This window comes from Hemitrygon akajei, chromosome 2 (assembly GCF_048418815.1).
Source record: "Hemitrygon akajei chromosome 2, sHemAka1.3, whole genome shotgun sequence".
In the NCBI taxonomy this organism is placed as follows: domain Eukaryota; kingdom Metazoa; phylum Chordata; class Chondrichthyes; order Myliobatiformes; family Dasyatidae; genus Hemitrygon; species Hemitrygon akajei.
In genome coordinates, this window is record NC_133125.1 from 154,687,390 (window position 1) to 154,708,307 (window position 20,918).

Sequence of the window (20,918 nt, forward strand, 5' to 3'; positions counted from 1 at the left end):
ATCTAGCATCCAGTTTATTTGGTATAAAATCCGAGTCATATGCACACCATTTAAGAATTGCAGTATCTCCCTCTAGATTATATTCTTTTATAGTAGTTTTCCATATTTTAAGAGTCAATTTCACCTATGGGTTATCAATAGTATTTATGTACCTTTGCAGGTTGTTTTCAGCCAAAATTGCTTGAATGGGGATGGAAAGTACCCACTCCTCAATGTTTTTCCATTGAGCATCATATGATGGGTTGCACCAATATATCACAGCTCTCAACTGTGCTGCAAAATAATAATCTCTAAGAGAAGGTAGGCCCCATCCCCCCTTTTCCTTTGCTAAATGCAAAGTTTTGAGACAAACTCTAGGCCTCTTACTCTGCCAAATATACCTTGATAGCATCTTGTTCCATTCATTGAATTAATTTTGATTAATCTCTATTGGTAGGGTCTGAAAGAGATATAACAGTCTGGGCAGTATATTCATTTTAATAGACTCAATCCTTGAACTGAGACTGACAAAAGGAATCAGGTTCCATCTTGCCACATCTTCCTTTTTTTATATAAAGGCTGGTAATTACATTCTGATAATTTTGCCAAATCTTTTGGTATAATGATGCCCAAATATTTGAAAGACTCTGTGTGCCATGCCCAGGGGTATCGACTTTCAATTTCTCTTGGTGGGCTATAGGAGTATGAAAGTAATTGGGTTTTATCTATGTTGATCTTGTATCCTGATAATTGACCATATTGTTCAAAGGATTGCATCAATTTAGGTAAAGAGTATGTTGGTTGCCCTAGATAGATCAAAATGTCATCCACATAACAAGCCAATTTATGCTCTGCCCCTTTAATAGTAATTCCCCTGATATCTTCATTTTGTCTGATGTGTTGAGCTAGTGGTTCCAGATATAATGCGAAGAGTAGTGGTGACCATGCACAACCCCTCTAGGGTCTCGTGCCCCTTTCTAGGGTAAGGCTATTTGATAAATATCCATTGATTTTAATCCTAGCAGTAAGATTGTTATATAGTGACTGTATAGTTTTAATAATTGTGTCTTGGAAACCAAATCTATGTAAAACTCTGTAAAGAAAATTCCAATTAACCAAATCAAATGCTTTTTCAGCGTCCACGCTTATCACTATTGCTTCGATTTTATTGTTTTTTTATATGATCCATAATGCGAAGTGTCCTTCGTATATTGTCTTGAGTCTGGCGTTGTCGTATAAACCCTTTCTGATCATTACGTATCAGTATGGGGAGAAACTCCTCTGATCGTTTGGCCATGATGGAGGTAAATAACTTATAATCTACATTTAGAACGGATATTGGTCTGAATGATCCGCATTCCATTTTATCCTTGCCTTCTTACAGTATAGTTGAGATTATCGCTTCCTTCCAACTGGGTGGCATTTGTGCCTTTTTTAGAGCCCAGTTCAGCGTGGGGAGTAAAACAGGAATTAACACATTTTTAAATTTTTTGTACTATTCTGCCGTACTCCCATCTGATCCTGGTGATTTGCTTAATTTAAGCCTACTAATTGCAGCTTTTAATTCAACTTCAGTTATGTCAGCAGTCATCGTTCTAGTTTAAAACGCAAAAATACAACGACAGATGCTTTGGATCAAAGGATACGTACACAACGCTGGAAGAACTGCAGTGATTCCCATCTCATTCCCATCTAGATATGTCCATACATGGCCTCCTTTACAGCCATGATGAGGCCAAACTCAGGTTGGAGAGGCAACACTTCATCTACCGTCTGGGTAGCCTCCAGCCTGGTGGTATGAACATTGAATTCTCCAATTTCCGGTAATTCCCTCCCCCTCACCCTTCCCCTATCCTAGGTCCCTCTCTGCCTCTCTCCCCTTTCAACTTTCTGCTTCTTTATCTCTACAGTTCTTTCATGCTTATCCACTCCCCCTCCCCACTTTATCTTTCCCCTGATTGGTTTTCCACCTGGCGCCTCTAGGCCCTACCCCTTCCCCTATCTCTATTACTGGGCTTCGGCCCTATCTTCCCGCCCCCCCCCCCCACCCCTGATGAAGGGTCTCGGCCCGAAAGGTTGGCTACTCTTTTCCCACGGATGCTGCCTGGCCTGCTGAGTTCTTCCAGCGTTGTGTACGTATCATTCTATTTTCTTCTTCGCTTAAAGTGGGTAACTCCAGAGAATTCAAGAAGGTGTCAATTTGTGTTATACTTCCCCCTGGAATCTTGGAATATAGGGTTTTGTAAAACACTTCAAAAGCTTCTTGAATTTCACTTAGCTTATTTTTTTATCATTTTCGTTCTTGGGTCCTAATTCTATGAAATGTATTTTCTGCTATCTTTTTTTTTCAGTTTCCACGCCAGTATTTTCATAGATTTCGATCTACTTTCATAATGTCTCTGTTTCAGAAACATTAAGTTTTTCTTGATTTCTTGCGTAGCCAAATTATTTATGTCATTCCTAATTCTTTTATTTTCACCTAATGTATCCTGTGCCAAATTCAATTTGTGTTTTTCTCTAGTTCCTTCAGCCTATTTTGTAATTCCTCTAATGTTTTATTCCTTATTTTTTTCTTATATGAAGATATCGTTATAATTTTCCCTCTTAAGACCGCCTTCAGAGTATCCCATAAAATGGGAGGTGAAACCTCTCCATTATCATTAAATTCCAAGTAGAGACCAATTACTTTTTTTAATTTGTTCCTTAATGTACGGATCATTGAGAGGACTTGAATTTAGTTTCCAAATAGTATTCTTTGGTTGTAGGTCAACATTAACAGATAAATATATAGGTGCATGGTCACTTACATCTATTGTCCCAATTCCACAGGTGTTTATTTTGTCTTTGTCTTTTCCATATGTTATGAAATAGTCTATTGTTGTATATACAGAATGGGGAGCAGAATAATGAGTGTAATCCCTTCTGTCGGGGAATAGGTCCCTCCATAACCAACATCCTCAAAAAGTGTATTAACTTTCTTATGTAAAGATTTTGTTTCATAGGTTTTTCTATTGGAAGAGTCTAAGTTTGGTTGTAATTGTAGATTTAAGTCTCCCCAACATATCAGGAGACCTTCTGTTTCCGTTACCGTAATATCAGTAATTTTCTGAAAGAAACCAATATCACTTCCCGGGGGTGCGTATATATTCCATAGAGTAACTTAATTGCCGTCTACATTCCCTCTTACTAGAATACGTCTGCCCTCTTTATCTCCCATTTCGATGCTTTTTCAAAATTTAGCATACTTGAGATAAGAATAGCAACTCCTCTCCTATGTCCTGATTGATATGAGGAGGAAAACCAGATTAGTGAAGCCCATTCTCTTTAGTTTTTATGCTCATTATCACTTTAAATGAGTTTCTTGTAAATATACTAAAAGGGCTTGTTCTTTTATTCATTTTGGATAAAATTATCTTACATTTGATTGGATTTAATAGCCCATTGACATTAAAAGAAATGAATTTTACCTTGTCCTTAGCCATCTGTATTTATCTGTCAATTGCATCATTGAAATTAGAATAAAACTTAATCGATCTACTCCCTGAACAAATAAGAACCAAGAAACGCAGATAATAACAAAAATGGCAACGAACTTGTGATTCCAAGGCTGAGGTCTCTAGTAGATGACCCTGCATTGAGCTGGAGGAAATGTCTAGGTGTGGGGATAACTCTGCTACTTGTGAGTTGAGGTCCCCCATTGCAGCATTCATAAAAGTCAGTGAAGAAATCCATTACACAGAAAAGATTTCCTTGTGTACTCCTATTTGCACACACACACACACACACCACACACACACACACACACACACACACACACCACACACACACACACACACACACATACACACACACACACATATATATATTACTCATTTTGGTGGGGGAAAAGGAGTAAGTAAGCGAATAAAGAACAACAACTAAGTAATATAAAATCCACATTATAGTAAGTAATTCTTCGGATAGGTATATCACCGTGTACTTTTGCTTCGGTTTAGCTTCTCAACATTTTTAAAGTTAGCCAAACCTTATGGCTCTTCTGAAGGGGATGAGGACTGTCTTGGGAAACTCCCGGTCTCTTCCTGATATGTTTCTCTCGGCCTCCTCCCGTCTCCTGCCTTCTCGTTTCTCGTACTATTTCCCAAGTGGAGCGGGATAATTCCTCAGCCAGGCTTCCCCTCGTTTTGGTCATGCTGACGGGCAACCCTCTGGCGTTCATGTCTGTAGTCGCCTCTTCCACTGTCTGCTATAACCGCGTCCCGTTGTCATAAAACACTCGACGTTTAGCAGGGTACGCAGTTTGTAATCTAATCTTATTTTGCTTTAGTATTCGGTTTACTTCAGAGTATTCTTTGCATTTCTGGAGGACGGTATGGGGGGTTATTTTGTTCGAAATATATTAATTTATCCTCTAAAAATACTCCCTTCTTACTCCAGGCCCTTCGTAGAATCTCCGCCTTGGTGCTGTACCGAAGGAATTTAATTATTATTGAGCGTGGCTTTTTATCCCGGGTAGGTTTTGTGACTAACGCGCGTTGGGGCCCTTTCGATTTCCAGCTTCATAACCGGGGGAAGATCCAACGCGTACCTCAGTAATTTTCCGACAAACTCCGTCATAGACGACCGCCTCCGCTGCTTCAGGAACGTTGTAGATTCTGATATTTTCCGCCGTGATCTTCCCTCCAGGTACAAGTAGTTTACCTTCTTGGTGATGTATCATTTTTATTGTGTTGTTCAGTATCCGTTCCAAGTTTTGAACGCGACCATTGCCCCTTCTCAATTTGAGTCTCTGCCACCACTATATTTTGATTAACGCTGGCGAGCTCTGCCTTAATATCACGGAGCTGCTGCTCTATTTCTTTCCGGAACTCCCTTATCTCTTTCAGGATTTCGAAGATATCGCCGCTTCGTCTGAACGAGGCCCAGCAGCCGCTCCCTAGCAAGCGGTCGGGTAGGAGAGCCGCTCGATGCACTCCTCTCGGACACGGGCTCCGCAGTGTCGCTTTCTTATTTCCATTTCTTTTCCCCATTCTTACCCCTCTTTTCAATTCAAATATTTTTCGAAAAATATTATATTTGACGGGTTAACGGGGCTTATACGCGTTTTTCGGAAGAGCTAGTGACTTAAGCTGCCATTCTCGACGATGAGGTCACCAGACCTCGCTCCTGGCACTTTCAAGCAGAACAAGTGCTACAGCTGCCCCCTACAACTTCTGCATTCCCTACCAGTCACACATCACCTGTGAGTCTTTTTCGGTCATGTACTGTGCCCGGTGCCTCTGGTGTGGCCTGTTTTATGTGTGATACCCGAGATAGATTGTGAGAAAATGTAAGATCTCCCATTGGCTACCCCGTTTAATTCCACTTCCCAATTTCCCATTTCAACATGTCAATCCGTGACCTCTTCTACTGTCGCGATGAAGCCACACTCAGTTTGGAGGAGCTGCACCTTATAATCCGTTTGGGTAAATTCCCAACCTTCACCCCTTCCCTTACCCCTCCCTTTAATTTCGACTTCTCATTTTTTGTCTCCAAAGCCACTCGTCCCGAAACGAAGACTGTACTCATTTCCTTAGATGATGCCTGGCCTGGGGAGTTCCTCCAGCATTTTATGTGTGTTTTGGATTTCCAACATTTTCCGAATTTCCCTAAAGAGGCTAGGATACATAAATTTTATAAAAATCAGATACACTGAAGAGAAACGAAGGAAAATATAGGAACCATGGAACAACCTCCTCAGAGAAGATCTAATCCAAACCCAGCACTTCGTCTTTTCTCAGAAAATGAGGTGCAGAGATGGCGTGCCCAGGAAAGGCGGATAGACTGATGACATGACAAAGCTGTCCAAAGTAAGTTAACATTATCCCTGTCCTGAGAAGAATGGTCAGTTGAAATGATCTAGTAAAGCAACAAACATGACTGATCTAAAGTAATTAATGAGGATGTTTGAAGAATCCAATCTGACAATTTACGACATCCCTGTATGTGTCGATGTCCCAACAGCCCAGTAAAACAGGTCCGGTTGAAATGATGGAGATGCAAGTTAAATTTCACTAGAGATTTTAAGTAGGCAATCCCCCTCCCCTCCTGACAGGAAAGATTAATGCAATTGAAAACAGTTGTCTCATCTGTTTGTTAAGGGACCGTAACTATTGTCAATCATTGTGCACTTAATGATCTCTCTAGAGATTTGGCTCAGATATAATAAGGGATAGGAATTAAGATTCCTTATATGTTTATGACCCTGACCACCTGTATTCAGCAGAACCCCGTGAGAGATGAATCGACCGATCCTCGCCCAGATCGAAGCCATTTACTACCCTATTCTTGCGGCATTTGGGGTTCCCGGTGAGTCACTATCATCGCTGTCAAAGACACAAGTTGCAAGGAGATTTTACTGCTGCTGTTCCTACCGCGGTATCTTTGCTTTGACAGGATTGTCTACACAGCCGGATTGCTGCTGTCGGTTTACCATGCAGGAACTTCCGGGACAATTCATTTTTGCAGATATCAATCATTCGCTTCTAATGTTAAGAATTATATTACCCTTGACAATAACAAACTGGAGGTCGATTATGGTGTCTTCGATATTATTTAGGCGTACAATATACCATGCTGGCATTTCAAAACATAGAGACCACTGCAACTCAACTGTTGACTCTTCTGTGTGTCTGTCATAATCCAGACTCACGTAGGTGCCTGAATTGTCGCCACTATTCCACCATGCTCCAACCCGCTTGTCCTAACAACTCCCATAGCTAGAATTATAGATTAATAGAAATGAGGAACAGTTTCGTGAGTTACAGTGTAAAGCCGATCATGAGAGACATTCAGGAATTGATTCCGTTGAGAGACAGAATGCTCACGTTTACTGAATGAACGTTATAGGAAATGTTAGACGGCACACTGCTTGTTTCAACTTCCATTCCATTTCGGCTTCATTCAAGTGAATGACAAAAGAGGGCGTGGTATAAGAAACAGGGAACAGGGCTCAGGTTGTGAATGACACTGGCTGGATTGGAGAAAGGGAGAGACAGATAGCGAGAGAGAGAAAGAATGAGAGTGCGATTCAGTGAGTGAAAGATACAGAAAGAGAGAGAGGGAGAGACAGCGAGAGAGAGAGAGAGAGATTGAGATAAAAAAAGCATCAGGTAATCAACAACCCCACAACCCCAAAATGATCTGTAGGATTTCGTCAACACCTGATGACAGACGATTGCCCTTGTTTTGCAGGGCATCGGATCACGATGTTATGGGGTCTCACTTGAAGATGACATGTTCGTAACTTTACAAAAATCTCAATTCTTATCACTGCCTTCGACGGATTCCCGAAATAATTAAGGTTCTGTATAGTAGATGTCCGTGTGTTAAAAAATGGCGGTTGCCCTTAAAGTGTCCGGAAAAGCCGTAGGTCAAGCCTTGAGACAAATTACTCATAGAACCTGGACTGAGTGTACAGGAAATGCGAGAGAAAATAATGCTTCGGATTTCTTATAATTTCTACATAGTTAAATGTGTTTATTTATTTTCCTAGAGTGAAGGAATTTTATTATCCCTAATACAGACAGGAGTTGTTGAAAGAGGAGCCAATACCTTCACTTGTCCCGTCACTGCTTGAGTTAGTGCCTCAACGAGGATGCATCTTTAACAGTTTTTAATCGCAAAACGGCAAGCCGTTCACATATTTGCCCAACTAGGGTTCAGGCAAATCCATGCAAATGGATTGCAGGTAAGTCCCACAATATTTGAGGGTCTCTGAGTGTTTCAGTCAGATAGGGGTGCGGGAGTGAAACGAGCTGCCAGCGGCAGTGGTGGTTGCGGTGTGCTTGCAGCATAGAACTCAGGTTTGGAGAAGTACATGGACGGGAAGATTATAGAGGGCGATGGTCCATGTACGGTTCATTGACACCTGCCAGAACATACTCGATAGGCCGATGGGCTCCATGACTAAAAATGTACGGCGAGATGAGACACGATTAAAAAGTCCGTCATGTAGTTTCCCCCTCCCCTCCCCCGCTACACGCACCTTCATATCGACAGAGGTCCAGACTCTCAGCATTACTTCCTATCTGCTGAAAACGTCCATAGCAAAAACCTCTTGAAGCATGCTTGGCGGGAAATGAACACTAAATTGAGATACATGAGAAAGAAATCTGATTAGAATGATGCCCACTTAATGAGCGACAGTCGCTGATATAAATACACAGACAGGGTATCAGGTGTAAAGGAAGATGCAGTGATAGGTAAAAGTGGAAACACAAAGAGTTGTGGAAGAAACGCAGATCAAATACAACTTCATTCATTCTCTGCTGTGATGATTAAACCAGGCTGAACTGGGGTCCAGAGTTGACCCCCTGTGAACTATGCTGCTAACGAGAGAGAGAGAGAAGAAGAAGAGAGGGGAGACATCCTGCTGCAGATGTGTGTGAGAGAGAGAGACAAAGATTTAAGTTTATGTTTCCATGGCTGATTATTTACTTTTGCTCCAGGAACACTTTGCCCGCTTGTAATATTCTTGCTGATACAGCAAGGCGGGACCAGGTGATGGATGGCCGGGGCCCTGCAAGTGATGATAAAAAGCAGGTCTGCGAAGACTCAAGCAGACCCACAACGGGACACTTAAAGAGCATTGTGCACTCACGTGAATGTGGGGGTTTGGAGAATCGATCAGACGCTCACAGTGTGTGAAGGTGTGATCGGTGGAGGCTTGTTTGTGTGTCCACCCTTGCCTGGGTGACAGACCTGCCACTGAAGAACGGTCGTGCCTGGTACGGGGTCACAGTCCGCGACCATAACAGGGCAGGAAGACAACCGAAGGTTCGACGGTAATGGCATCATCTCTCTCTCTCTCTCTCTCTCTCTCTCTCTCTCTCTCTCTCTCTCTCTCTCTCTCTCTCTCTCTCTCTCTCTCTCTCTCACACACACACACACACACACACACATACACACACACACACTCTCTCACTCTCTCTCTCTCTCTCTCTCTCTCTCTCCTCCTCTCTCTCTCTCTCTCTCTCTCTCTCTCTCTCTCTCTCTCTCTCTCTCTCTCTCTTCTCTCTTCTCCACCCCCTCCCTCCCTCTCTCTCCCCGCAACGGTACACCAGCAACTACCTCGAACTAAACTGAACTCTGTATCATTGTAAGACCACTCATTTACCTCTAGACTTTGAAAGAGCATGGTTTAGATTCCTATTTCCACACTTCTGTATATATCATTGCTAACCTGTTTCATATATTTGCATTTTATAGTACTGTATTACTTAGTTTACTAATAACCATTATTAGTTACAGTAATACTAGACTCCACCATGTATTTCACTCCTGCTGGTTCGGTAACCTGGTCACGGGGTACGTGACAAATTGGGGGTTCGTTCGGAGTTTGAATGTCAAATAGGGGGGCTGCTAAATTGATTGGGGTAAATTCCCTTATCTGATTTGAGTTGTGTGAAACAAAAACAGCAGAAATGGAGTTTGAGGTACTACATTTTGTAGCGGATCCGACCCCTGAGGCGTTGGATGACGCTAAGAGGGATGTATTGCTGGGAATTGCTCGGAAATTAAAGATTAAGGTGACCACTCGCATGAAGAGGGCTCAGGTACAGCTGTTGATAGCACATCATTATGTGGAAGAGGTTAAATTCGATGAGGAGGTGTTGGAGACGTTTGCTGAGGCTAAGGCACTTACTGAGGCTGAGGTTCAGCTTCAGGCAGAGAAAATGATGTATGAACATGATTTCCGAATAAGAAAGCTGGAGAGAGAGAAGCAAAGACAAGAGGCTGAAAGGCAGACAGAAGAAGCCGAAAAGCAAAGAGTAGAAAGGGAGAAAGAGAGGCAGTTTGAGCTGGACAAGATACGACCGTTGCAGGCAAGGGGACAAGTAATAGACCCAGCACGGGGGTTCAAGGTGAGTCAGGATATTAAGTTGGTACACCCATTTGAGGAAACGGATGTCGATAGGTATTTTCTGTATTTTGAGAAAGTCGCTGTGAATCAGAACTGGCCGAAAGATAAGTGGGCTGTTCTGTTACAGAGTGCTCTTAAGGGGAAGGCTCAGCAAGGCTATTCGGCGTTGTATACGGACGAGGCATTTACCCCTAGACTCTGAAAGTTTACTAATTTAGTTTACTAATAAACACTATTAGTTACAATAATAACATACTCCAGCATGTATTCCTGCTTGTTCAGTAACCCGGTCACGGGGTACGTGACACTGCCTTGTTTCCATAACCTATGGACTCTCTTTCTGGGACTATTCCTCTCATTTTATCGGTATTCGTCGATTATTTATTATTATTCATCGCTTATTATGATGATGATTATTACTACTACTATTATAATTGTTATTATTATTAATATTATCATGAGTGTTTCTCAGCTCAATAAGCTAAATCCTGAGGTATGGAGATAGCCAAGCACGCAGTTCTCAATTGCATTGAACTTTCGGACCATTCTATTGGTATTTAGTAGTGTATCTTTCCATAGATATACATAAATATTGCTCTGTAGGGCTAATTGTTTAATACTATTGTGTAGTGTCTTTGCGATTATACCTATTGTAGATATTACTATTACAACATAGAACATAGAAGTTTACAGTATATTACAGGTCCTTCGCCCCACAATATTCTGCCGACCATGTGACCTACTCTAGAGACTGCCAAGTATTCCCCTAGCGCATAGCCCTCTATTTTTCTAAGCTCCATGTACCTATCTAAAAGGCTTTTAAAATATGCTATTGTAGCTGCTTTCACCACTTCCGCCGGCAGTGCATTTAATACACCCACCCCTCTCGGTGTAATAAACTTAGCCCTGACATCTCCTTGGTACCTATTTCCAAACACATTAAAACTATGCCCACTTGTGTTAGCTATTTCAGCCTTGGGAACATGATCAATGCTCCTCATCAGCCTATACACCTCTATCAGGTCACCTCTCATCCTCCATCACTCCAAGGGGAAAAGGCCAAGTACACTCAACCTATTCTCATGAAGTACAAACTCCTATCCAGGCAACATCCTTGTAAATCTCCTCTGCACTCTATAATATCCACACTCTTCCTATAGTGAGGTGCTCAGAACTGAAAGTGGGGTCTGATCGAGGTCGTATATAGGTGTAACATTACTTCACAGCCCTTGAACTCAGTTCCACGATTGATGAATGCAATCACACCATAAGAGTTCTTAACAACACTGTCGACCTGTGCAGCAGCTTTGAGTGTCCTATCGACACGGATCCCAGGATATCTCAGATACTCCTAAATTCCCAGAGTCTTATCATTTATATTATATTATGTTTTCAAATTGGACCTACCAACATGAACCACAGCACACTTATCTGAGTTGAAGTCCATTTGCCTCTTCTCAGCCCGGTTCTACATCATATCAATGTCCCGCTGTAACCTTTGACTACACTCCAGATATCCACAACACCCCGAACCTTTGTGTCATCATCAAACTTACTAAACCACCCTTCTAAATTAACATGCCGGTCATTTACAAAAATCAAAAAGAGACGGAGGTCCCAGAGCAGATCCCTGCAGAACGCCACTGACCTCCATGCAGAATATTAACCATCGATAACCACCCTGCGCCTTCTGTGGGCAAGCTAACTCTGGATCCACAAAGCAAGGTCTTCTTGGACCTCATAATCCCTGCTTTTTGAAGGAACACCGTATGGGGAACTTTATTAAATGCCTTACAGAAATCCACAGACAATACACCCGCTGCTCTACCTTCATCAATGTGTTTTGTTATCCTCAAAGAATTCCATCTAGCTCGTAATGCACGACCTGCCCATGAAAGTCTGACTATCCCTGATCAGACTCCTGGTGCAACGTATGCCCTTTCATGTTCCATTGTCTTTCAATTTCCTCCTTTATTTCTGGTGCTGAATATTTCTGGTTCTTATTGACTTATGTAGGCCTCCATTAGTCTCGATAGTCCATGGCAAAGTTTCCAGGGCGCATGCCTGGGCAAGGTGTTATTTTTATGGAAGACCAGTAGTTGCCCAAGCTGCAAGTCTTCCCGCTCCACGCAACCGATGGTGTCCAACCCATACACCTTTGCACCGGTGTCGTCGCAGAGCAATGCGGGCCTTTCTCAAGGGCACACACACAGTCTCAGCCAAGGCTCGAACGAGCTACCTTCAGATCATTAGACGACGCCTGAACCACTTGGCCACACGCCAACACAATATTGACTTATGTACATTATATGTATATGCAAAGGCTATATCCATTAAGTAAGTTGTGTTTGCTATTTAACTTGTAATATTATATGGGAATAATTAACATGGATTGCTCTATCTGTAATAATGTATCGGTTACAATATAATTTGTTGGAATCTGACTCTGAAACTGTATCGGTCTTGTATTATAGTATGAAATTCTCTCTTTTCTGAATTGTAATGTAATGCGATATTTTGATGAATGATGTTTGTCACTATTAATGATATTATTATTTCTTTTTACTTTTTTGTATTTTCACAGCTGATCGTATTTCTCACATTGTTTGGGTTAGTATTTCATTGATTCTGCTGTGTTTCTTGTACATAATGAGAATACGCGCAAGAAAATTAATCTCTGAGTGTATATCGTGAGATACATGTACTGTAACACAAATTTACTATGAATTTTGAACTGTCTGCCGGTCTGACTGTTCCGTTATTCTGTCCTTCGTTGCAGCTAATTTACTGGCCATCTTCATTCTGTCCCTGGGAAGATGTGGTCTTTCCAAATGTATAAACCGTTACCTGTTGGCCATGGCAATCGCTGATCTAATGGTCATAATACTGGACATCGTTCTTTATGAGATTAAAGAGATTTACTTCCCAAATACATTTCTGAATTACACCATTCTCTGCAGGATTAATTTCGTTTTGACTTTGAACGCAATTAATTCTTCAGTCTGGTTAACCATTGCGTTCACGTTTGATCGCTTCATCAGCATTTGTTGTCAAAGGTTAAAATCAAAGTATTGCACTGGAAAATCTGCAGCATTGGTTATAACGGTTGTGTGTGTGCTAGTCTGCGCATTGAACACTCCAGTTTATTTCATGTTCAAACCTGGCCAAACAAATCATTATGTATCAATGTTCTGCGTCCTTAAATCTACCGTCTTCACCTTGCGCAGTTGGTTGGCTTACCATTTACTACACGCTATATTCACGCCATTTGCTCCGTTTGTGCTGATTGCACTACTCAACACCCTGACCATCAGACACATCACGCGGGCCACTGCAGTCAGGAGGGAACTCCTGGGCCGCGGGACTGGAGGACGTCCGAGTGACTCAAAGGTGGAGAACAGACGGAGGTCCATCGTGTTATTGCTCTCCATCTGGGGCAGTTTTATCCTGCTATGGCTGGCAAACTTTCTGTATGAAATCTGTACTAGATTTACAGATATTCAATTGTTCCAAAAGGACTACTCAAACCCTTTTACCATCTTGGAAAGGATAGGATACATGTTACAAAGACTGAGCTCGTGTACCAACACGGTTATTTATGCAGCGGTGCAAACAAAGTTCAGAGCTGAAATAACGATTCTCATAAAGTTTCCATTTGCCTTTGCGGTTAAGTTAATTAAACGTTGTTCGTAAGAAGTTCCTATGTTATTCACATTCTCCACTGTCCAGCAGAATTGGCTTTGGAATCCAACAGTAGTTTTGTAAGTAAAGGGAGATGACGTTACTCTCAAGCAGAACACCGATTGTAACACTGATTGTTCATCATTTATCAATAAATTTGGCAATGATTTCGACATGCCAAATGGCTTCATGTTTGAATCTGTAAATTAAAATTACATGTACAAACATACTTAATTCCGAGAGACAAATTATTGTTCAGCAAAATTTCTCTTCACCAAGTAACCCAAAGCAATGATGTCCATGTGGATCAAAGAACACTGTGCAGTGGGATTCCGATAGGTAGGCACAGATCAGCAAAGAGATTCAGAGCGGAAACAGACATAAAAAAGGACAGAGTTGGCAGCGTGATGTGTTGATTAATATCTGGTATCTACCAAAGACAGGATGGAGTTCCAGAAGGAGTAAATCCAATGTCAAGCGGATAAAAGCAAAATTATTTGTAATTGTAGTGTAATGGCTTCTCTGTAATGTAACTGCTAAGGCTAATGTAATGGTTTCTCTGTAATGTTAACCGTTGAGGTAATGGTTTCTCTGTGGCAGCAATGATTGTGTTACAACTAGACATAACGGGTGGCTATCCAATGGGAGAAATGTTATTCTTTCTTGTGTGTCTGGGAGCCGGGGATTTTCACGGGCTTTTGTCGAGGAGAGGAGAAGAGGAAGGACACGCGTGGAGAGCGCTGGTAGACCACCAGACGGAGTATATTGGAATCCGAGGATCCAATTGTCAACGACGTTCGGCAGAGATCGACGGTGGAGTAATGCCTACTGAGTGAGCTCCAACTGATACTGGGACTTTAATTTTGTTCTGTTTATTTTCATACTAACGCTACATTCAGATAAAGATTCATAAAGTCTATCATTTAATAGCATATGGTGTACTGTCTGATATTTCGCGTTGCGGGTTTGTGATTGGGGGTACTTTACACAGCATCCACCCAAACTTGAATACCCTGTTTGGTGGGGCCGAAAGCTGATTCCACGAGTGGGCGAGTTTGGGGGTTAAAATAGTAATGTGTATAATGTATTTATCGAGAGAAGATAGTGAATTTAATGACCACGTTGGATTGCATTTTAGACCATAATATCATTAGACATAGGAGTAGAATTAGTCTATTGGCTCGAGTCTGCTCTGCCATTCAATCATGGTTAGCCCTTTTCTTTCCTCCTCTCAATCCCATCCCCTACCTTCTCCATGTAACCTTTGACTTCGTATCCAATCAAGAACCTGTCATCTACCTCAAATAGACCCAACAAACTGGGTTCCACAGCTGCTATCACATGGCAAAACATTTTTATCCGCATCACTGTTTCAAATGGATGTCCCTCTTCTTTGAGGCTGTGTCCTTAGTTCTTATACAACTCTCTATTCACAGACTTTATTACTATTGACACCAGGAATTTCCGCTTTTCTGCTAGTGCCTTCCACAGGGATGAATGCAGGAAATACTTATTCAGTTCGTCCGTTTTCAAGCGGCCCGATATCTACTCTTACGTCTCTTTGGCATTTCATATATCTGAAGACACTTTCGTTATCATCTTTACTGATATTGGCTAGCTTACGTTCGTATTCCATGTTTACCTTCCAAATGGCTTTTAGTCATCTTAATTTGGTTTTAGAAACGTCCCAATCATTTTACCTCACTCTAATTTTTCCTCTATTATATGCCCTATCTTTGGCTTTTATGTTGTCTATGCTGAGAAATCTGACTTTAGTTTCTCCGTCTCAAATTCCAGGGGGAATTCGATTAAGTTATGGCTACTTTCTCCTTAGGGTTCTTTTACCTTAAACTCTCTATTCAATTCCGGTTCAATGCACAACACTCAGTTTTGGAATCCAGCACCAACCAGATTTTCCAAATCTACCTTTATATTGCAATGCTCCATGACGATTGTAACATTGCTCCTTTGACATGCAATGTCAATCTCTAGTTGTAATTTATAGACCACATACGTACTACTGTTTGAGGACTGTATCCCACTCTTATTATGGTGTTTTTAGCCTTGTAGTTCCTTAGCACAATGATTCAACACTTTCTGACATTATACATCTCTTTCTAATGATTTGAACTCACTTTTATGAAGAGAAACTCACCAGCCCACCCACCCCCGGCTTTTCCGCTTGTACTCTCGATGCAATGCTATAAACTTATTTCACCCATGATTCAGAGATGCCTACAATGTCACACTTGAATATGCTACACGTTCATCTACCTTATTCCGTATTCTGCGAGCATTACAATACAAAACCTACCGTCTTGTATTCAGTCTTTTTCGATTTTGTCTGCCTTTTAAATTACAATTTATACTGTCGACTGCAATTTGACCTATTTTCAGCCTTTCCGTGCTAGCAGTCTCATTGCACATTGCCAACCATCTCATCAGCACTATCATTCCGATTCCCATCCCCTGTCAAATTAGTTTAAACCCACCCGAGCTACTCTAGCCAGCCTGACGGATATTGGAAGCCCTCGGAGTCAGGTACAAACTCTTCCTTTTCCAGACGTCGCATCTTCCCCAGAGGTGATCTCAATATTCTATCTATCTAACCCCCTACCCCCTAAACCATTTCCTCAGCCATACGCTCACCTGCCAAGTCATCGTATTCTCCTTACTAGCAGGTGGCATAGTCAACAATCCAGAGATTATTAACTTGGAGATCCCGTTTCTTGATTTTCTACCTAGTGCCCTAAAATCTCTCTTACCTTCCCTACCTATGTCATTAGTGTCAGAATGTACCATGACCTCTGGATGCTCACCCTCCACATTGTGAATGCCGTGGACCGGATTTGAGACTTTCCTGATGTTGGCACCGGGGAGTCAACATATCATCCGGGTATCTCTATCGCGCCCACAAAACCTCATCTCCGTTCCACTGACTAAAGAATCTCATATCAACACTGAAGTTTTCTTCGCCTCTATGCTTTTCTGAGTCACATCACCAGATTCACTGCCAGAGACTCGGTCTAAATGGCTCCCCCATTTCAGATCGTCTGCCTAAATAGTATGTAAAGTTGCAGAAAAATTATTGAGCAGAACGGCCACAAGTGCTCTCTGTACTGTCTGTGCATTTCTCCTCCTGCTCCTCACAGTCACCCAGTTACCTGCCTCCGGCAATCTGGGGGTGAGTACCTCTCTGAAGCTCCTGTCTATCGCCTTCTCATTCTCCCGTTTGAGTCGAAGGTTATCGAGCTGCAGTTCCAGTTACTTCGTATAGTCTCTTAGAAGCTGCAACTCGATGAACCTGGTGCATATGTGGGAAACTGGAGAGAAACCGATGACCAACACCTTAAATGCAACTGTTTCCGGGATCACGGCACAGTCACGTAGAAATGAACGTCTTCTATCTGGTCAGCTACCCCAGATTCCTAGATCCACACCATAGCCTGTCTCAATCGCTTTGCAGTACGGAAGTTCAAGGCAGTTTCTAGAGCACGTTATGTGGTCGGCACCACATAGTGGGCCGAATGGCCTGTAATGTGTTGCAGCTTCCTGTCTGATATGTTCTATGTTATTAAATTCCAGAATTAGAATTAATAAATTCTAGAATGGGTCCAGTGGACTCGAAACTTGCAAAATTCACTCCAGTATTTTAGATGGCAGAATTTAAAAGACAGAAGATTATATGTCAGTTAGCATACTACCACGACTTTAGTAGTTGTGAAGATGTTGGAATCCATAATTAAGGATGAGATTTCAGGTTACTTTGAAACACATGATAAAATAGGATGAAGTGAACATTGCTTACATGAGGGGAATCTTGCCTGACAAACCTGTTGGAATTCTTTGAGTACATAACAGGCAGGATAGTCAAATGAAAGTAAGTTCATGTTATTCATGTAGATTTTCACAAGGCCTACTATATGGAAGCAGTCACGTGGCTGCTAAAATTAAAAGCTCATGGTATTACAGGAAAAATACTAACATGGATAGAAGATTGGCTGATCGGCAGGTTGCAAAGAGTGGGAATAAATGGAGTCTATTCAGGTTAGCTGCGGGTGACCAGTGGTGTTCCCTAAGGGTTTCTATTGTCATTGCTTTTCCCACGTTATATGTCAATAATCTGGATGGCAGGGTTTGTAGATTTGTAGCCAAGTTTGCGGACGATAATTTATTAATCTGTATCGGTCAAAGAGGAATCAGGCATAACTTGCTGAGCTTTGGAGAACAATGCTGCAAGGACGTGGCGGTGGAACGAACCCAAGTGCTGAACACGGGCGTGGAGGCCGAGTCGGGAGGCGTTACCTTCGTAGCGAGCGTGAAATGGGGGCCAGTGGAGTCTTTACCCGGAGTTCTGGATTTAGTAGCGAATTCAGGAACGATGCTAGAGTTAGAACTGATAGTCCTAACAACCATGGAGCGAGGTTACTCGTACACAGTCGAACAACGAACTGGCACCTCCCAGTTGTGGTCACAGGATTTTTATACTGCATTTGCTGATGGAAAGCAGGTGTTGGTAGTTAGTGGAACCTGGGAATGATTGGGAACTAAACAAGGTGATTAAGGCCCAATTCCTGAAGAAGATCGCCACGTGCCAGAAGGGACCATGACAAACAACGCTGGAAATCATTCTGTGAGTTAAAATTTAAAAAAAAACAAATGCCTCACCAATATTTCTTCAATAGATTTATTTACGTCGTCATATGATAATATCTAGGGCCGATACAACCACCTAAATTCGTGGAAATCACAAACGTATTCACGTGGTTTCCTCGAGTTGTCCTCCTTGTGCAAGTGGATCTACGATTTCCCCACTTGCAGACCTCAGTCTGATCAAATTATTAACAGCACAATTTCTATTAGCAAAGGAGGACCAAAGGCTACGGGCTTAGCTCCTGTTCTAGTCGCATTACAGTTATGATTGTGTGGCTAAGCACATCTCCGATGCCGGGTTTAAGTTTGCTGACGACACTGCTGCCCTACACCGAATCTAAGTTGGTGGCGTATCCGCCTATACGAGGGAGAGTAAACATCTGGCTGAGTAGTACCACATTAACTATCTCTTGCTCAATGACAGCAAAACCAAAGAGCTGATTATTTACTGCAGCAGGGGGGCACTGGAAATCTGAAAGTCAGTCCTAATCAGAAAATCAGGGGTGGAGAGAGTCATCGACTTTAATTTCCTCGGAGTGATCATTTCAGAGGAGCTGCCTTGGACCAAATATGCAAGTGCAGGTACGAAGAAATACAATGCAAATATAGCAGAGCCCCTAGTTTCTAAGAAGCCTACGAAGAACTGGCATCTAAAAATTCAATAATTCTATATATCAATAGATTATATTGATGGTCTGCATCACAGCCAGATACGAAGTAACAATGCACTTGTGTGGAAAATCTAACAAAAGAAGTGGTCACGGCCCAGTGTGTGACACTGCTACTGCGTTAAATGCAATAGGCTTCGAACAGACCTAGCAGCCCATGGCTGGACATCTATGAGGCGCTGTGGGCCATCGGCCTAATCTCAGTCAATAGCAAATTAATGAACATGGTCATCAACGGTGCTGTCATGCAGCACCTACTCGGCAATAACTTGCTTACGGATGCCTTGTTTAGGTTCCGTCTCCGTCATAGCTATTCGGCTCCTTACCTCAGCACCTCCATGGACCAGAGGTGAGTTGAGAGTGATAGCCCTCGACATCAAGGCAGCAATGGAACGAGAATGGAATCAAGCTGCCCGAGCTAAAATGGAGATAACTGGAAACTCCATCACCTTGAAATCCTCCTCCTAATCACTCATCATCCTGTCTTGGAAACATATCGCCGTTCCTCCTTGTCGCTGTGTCAATATGATGTGTATTTATCTGATGAGTCAAGCCACCAGCTGAGAAAGGTTGGTAGTAAAGGTTTCGGACGCATGCTGCGCGCGTGTATACTCGTTCCGGGGTGGGAGGATGAGCTGCATTTCAGCATTCACATATTTTCTGAGTATGATGTAAATGAATACAGCAGTCATCATGATTTCCAGCGCTCAATCGTAGCGGATCCAGGGTACAGCTCTGCTGCTTCACGTCTGTGCTGTTCAACTGGTACCCGTCATTTATATTTTGCGGAATTGTGAGAATTAGTGTGGCGATATTTCAGGGAGACGTCTTACACAGATATTTCTCTCGGAATGGCAGCTATTGAGCTCAGGCAATGACGGGTGGGGAATGCGGATGATCCGAGCCAGCCCTTGACTCCGATTACGACCTTCATAAGCACTTCACACCGGGCATTGTGTCAGAGTTGCCTTCACTTAAACTCGCATGCTCGAGGAAATGGTTGAAATTCACCAAATACCTCCTAAAGATATACACATGTTGATAAAAGCGAAGTGCCAGAGGACTATGTGGGATGGTAAGCCGAGACGGTTCAGGATAGTACATGGGTAACTGCCGGGAACATCATCAATAAAGATATCACTCTTCCAAGGGGAGGTTAGGCAGCGAATGAGGATGATGAAACTAACTGGGGCCCAATAACGGCAGGGATTCAAAGAGCTGATGAGAAAGCCATTAAGAGCTGATTATACAGAACACAAGTATCGAGCGTATGAGGGTTATTCAGAGTTGAGCAAATCAGGGAGCACCAACGCAGACTTCCTGTAAATGATGAAGGAAAGCTGGAGCTCAGCCCAACAGGAAATTTTAGATTTAGGGATTGCGGGCGGGTTGACCTACTCTGTGATAATTTCGTCGACCAGCGAGATAGGTCAAAGATAGTGCAAGGAAAGTGTTTAAAGTGGTTATAATGGATGCAGTTGCTGGGACGTCAGAGGTTTGATGTTGTTTGCCGGCAACCGGTGTACGGAGCAAGGTACTGTTGGAATAGACGTGAGAGGGCAAAGACGATACTGGTGGCCTGTCGAAACATTGAGACAGTAGCTGAAAACAGGAAAGAAAGACAAGTAAACGGCACAGCAAATACGCCATCTCTCATCCCATTCGCAGCTAGCCTGACCAATCTGACTGTCCATCAGATCATAAAGCTGGTGAATGCGGCTTTCAGGTCAGAAGAAAGGTGCGTGAGGCTGACGATACAATATGTTAGTTGACACAGGGGCATCTGTATCGTAACTGAACTATCGGACAAGCTATTTATGTTACGGGTCTAGGAAGAAAAAGAGGGAAATAACAGAAAGAAGCGCGACGCAGATACTCGAAGTCAGCGGGCTGCAGCTTCCAGTGCATTCCTGGCTCTGTCCAAATAATGACGGAGCGAAGACATTCAACCAACAGAGCACACTGCGCAGCTACACTGATGGCTGTTCACACATCAGTAACGATAGTTAGGGTCACTGGAATGTATCCCACGATCA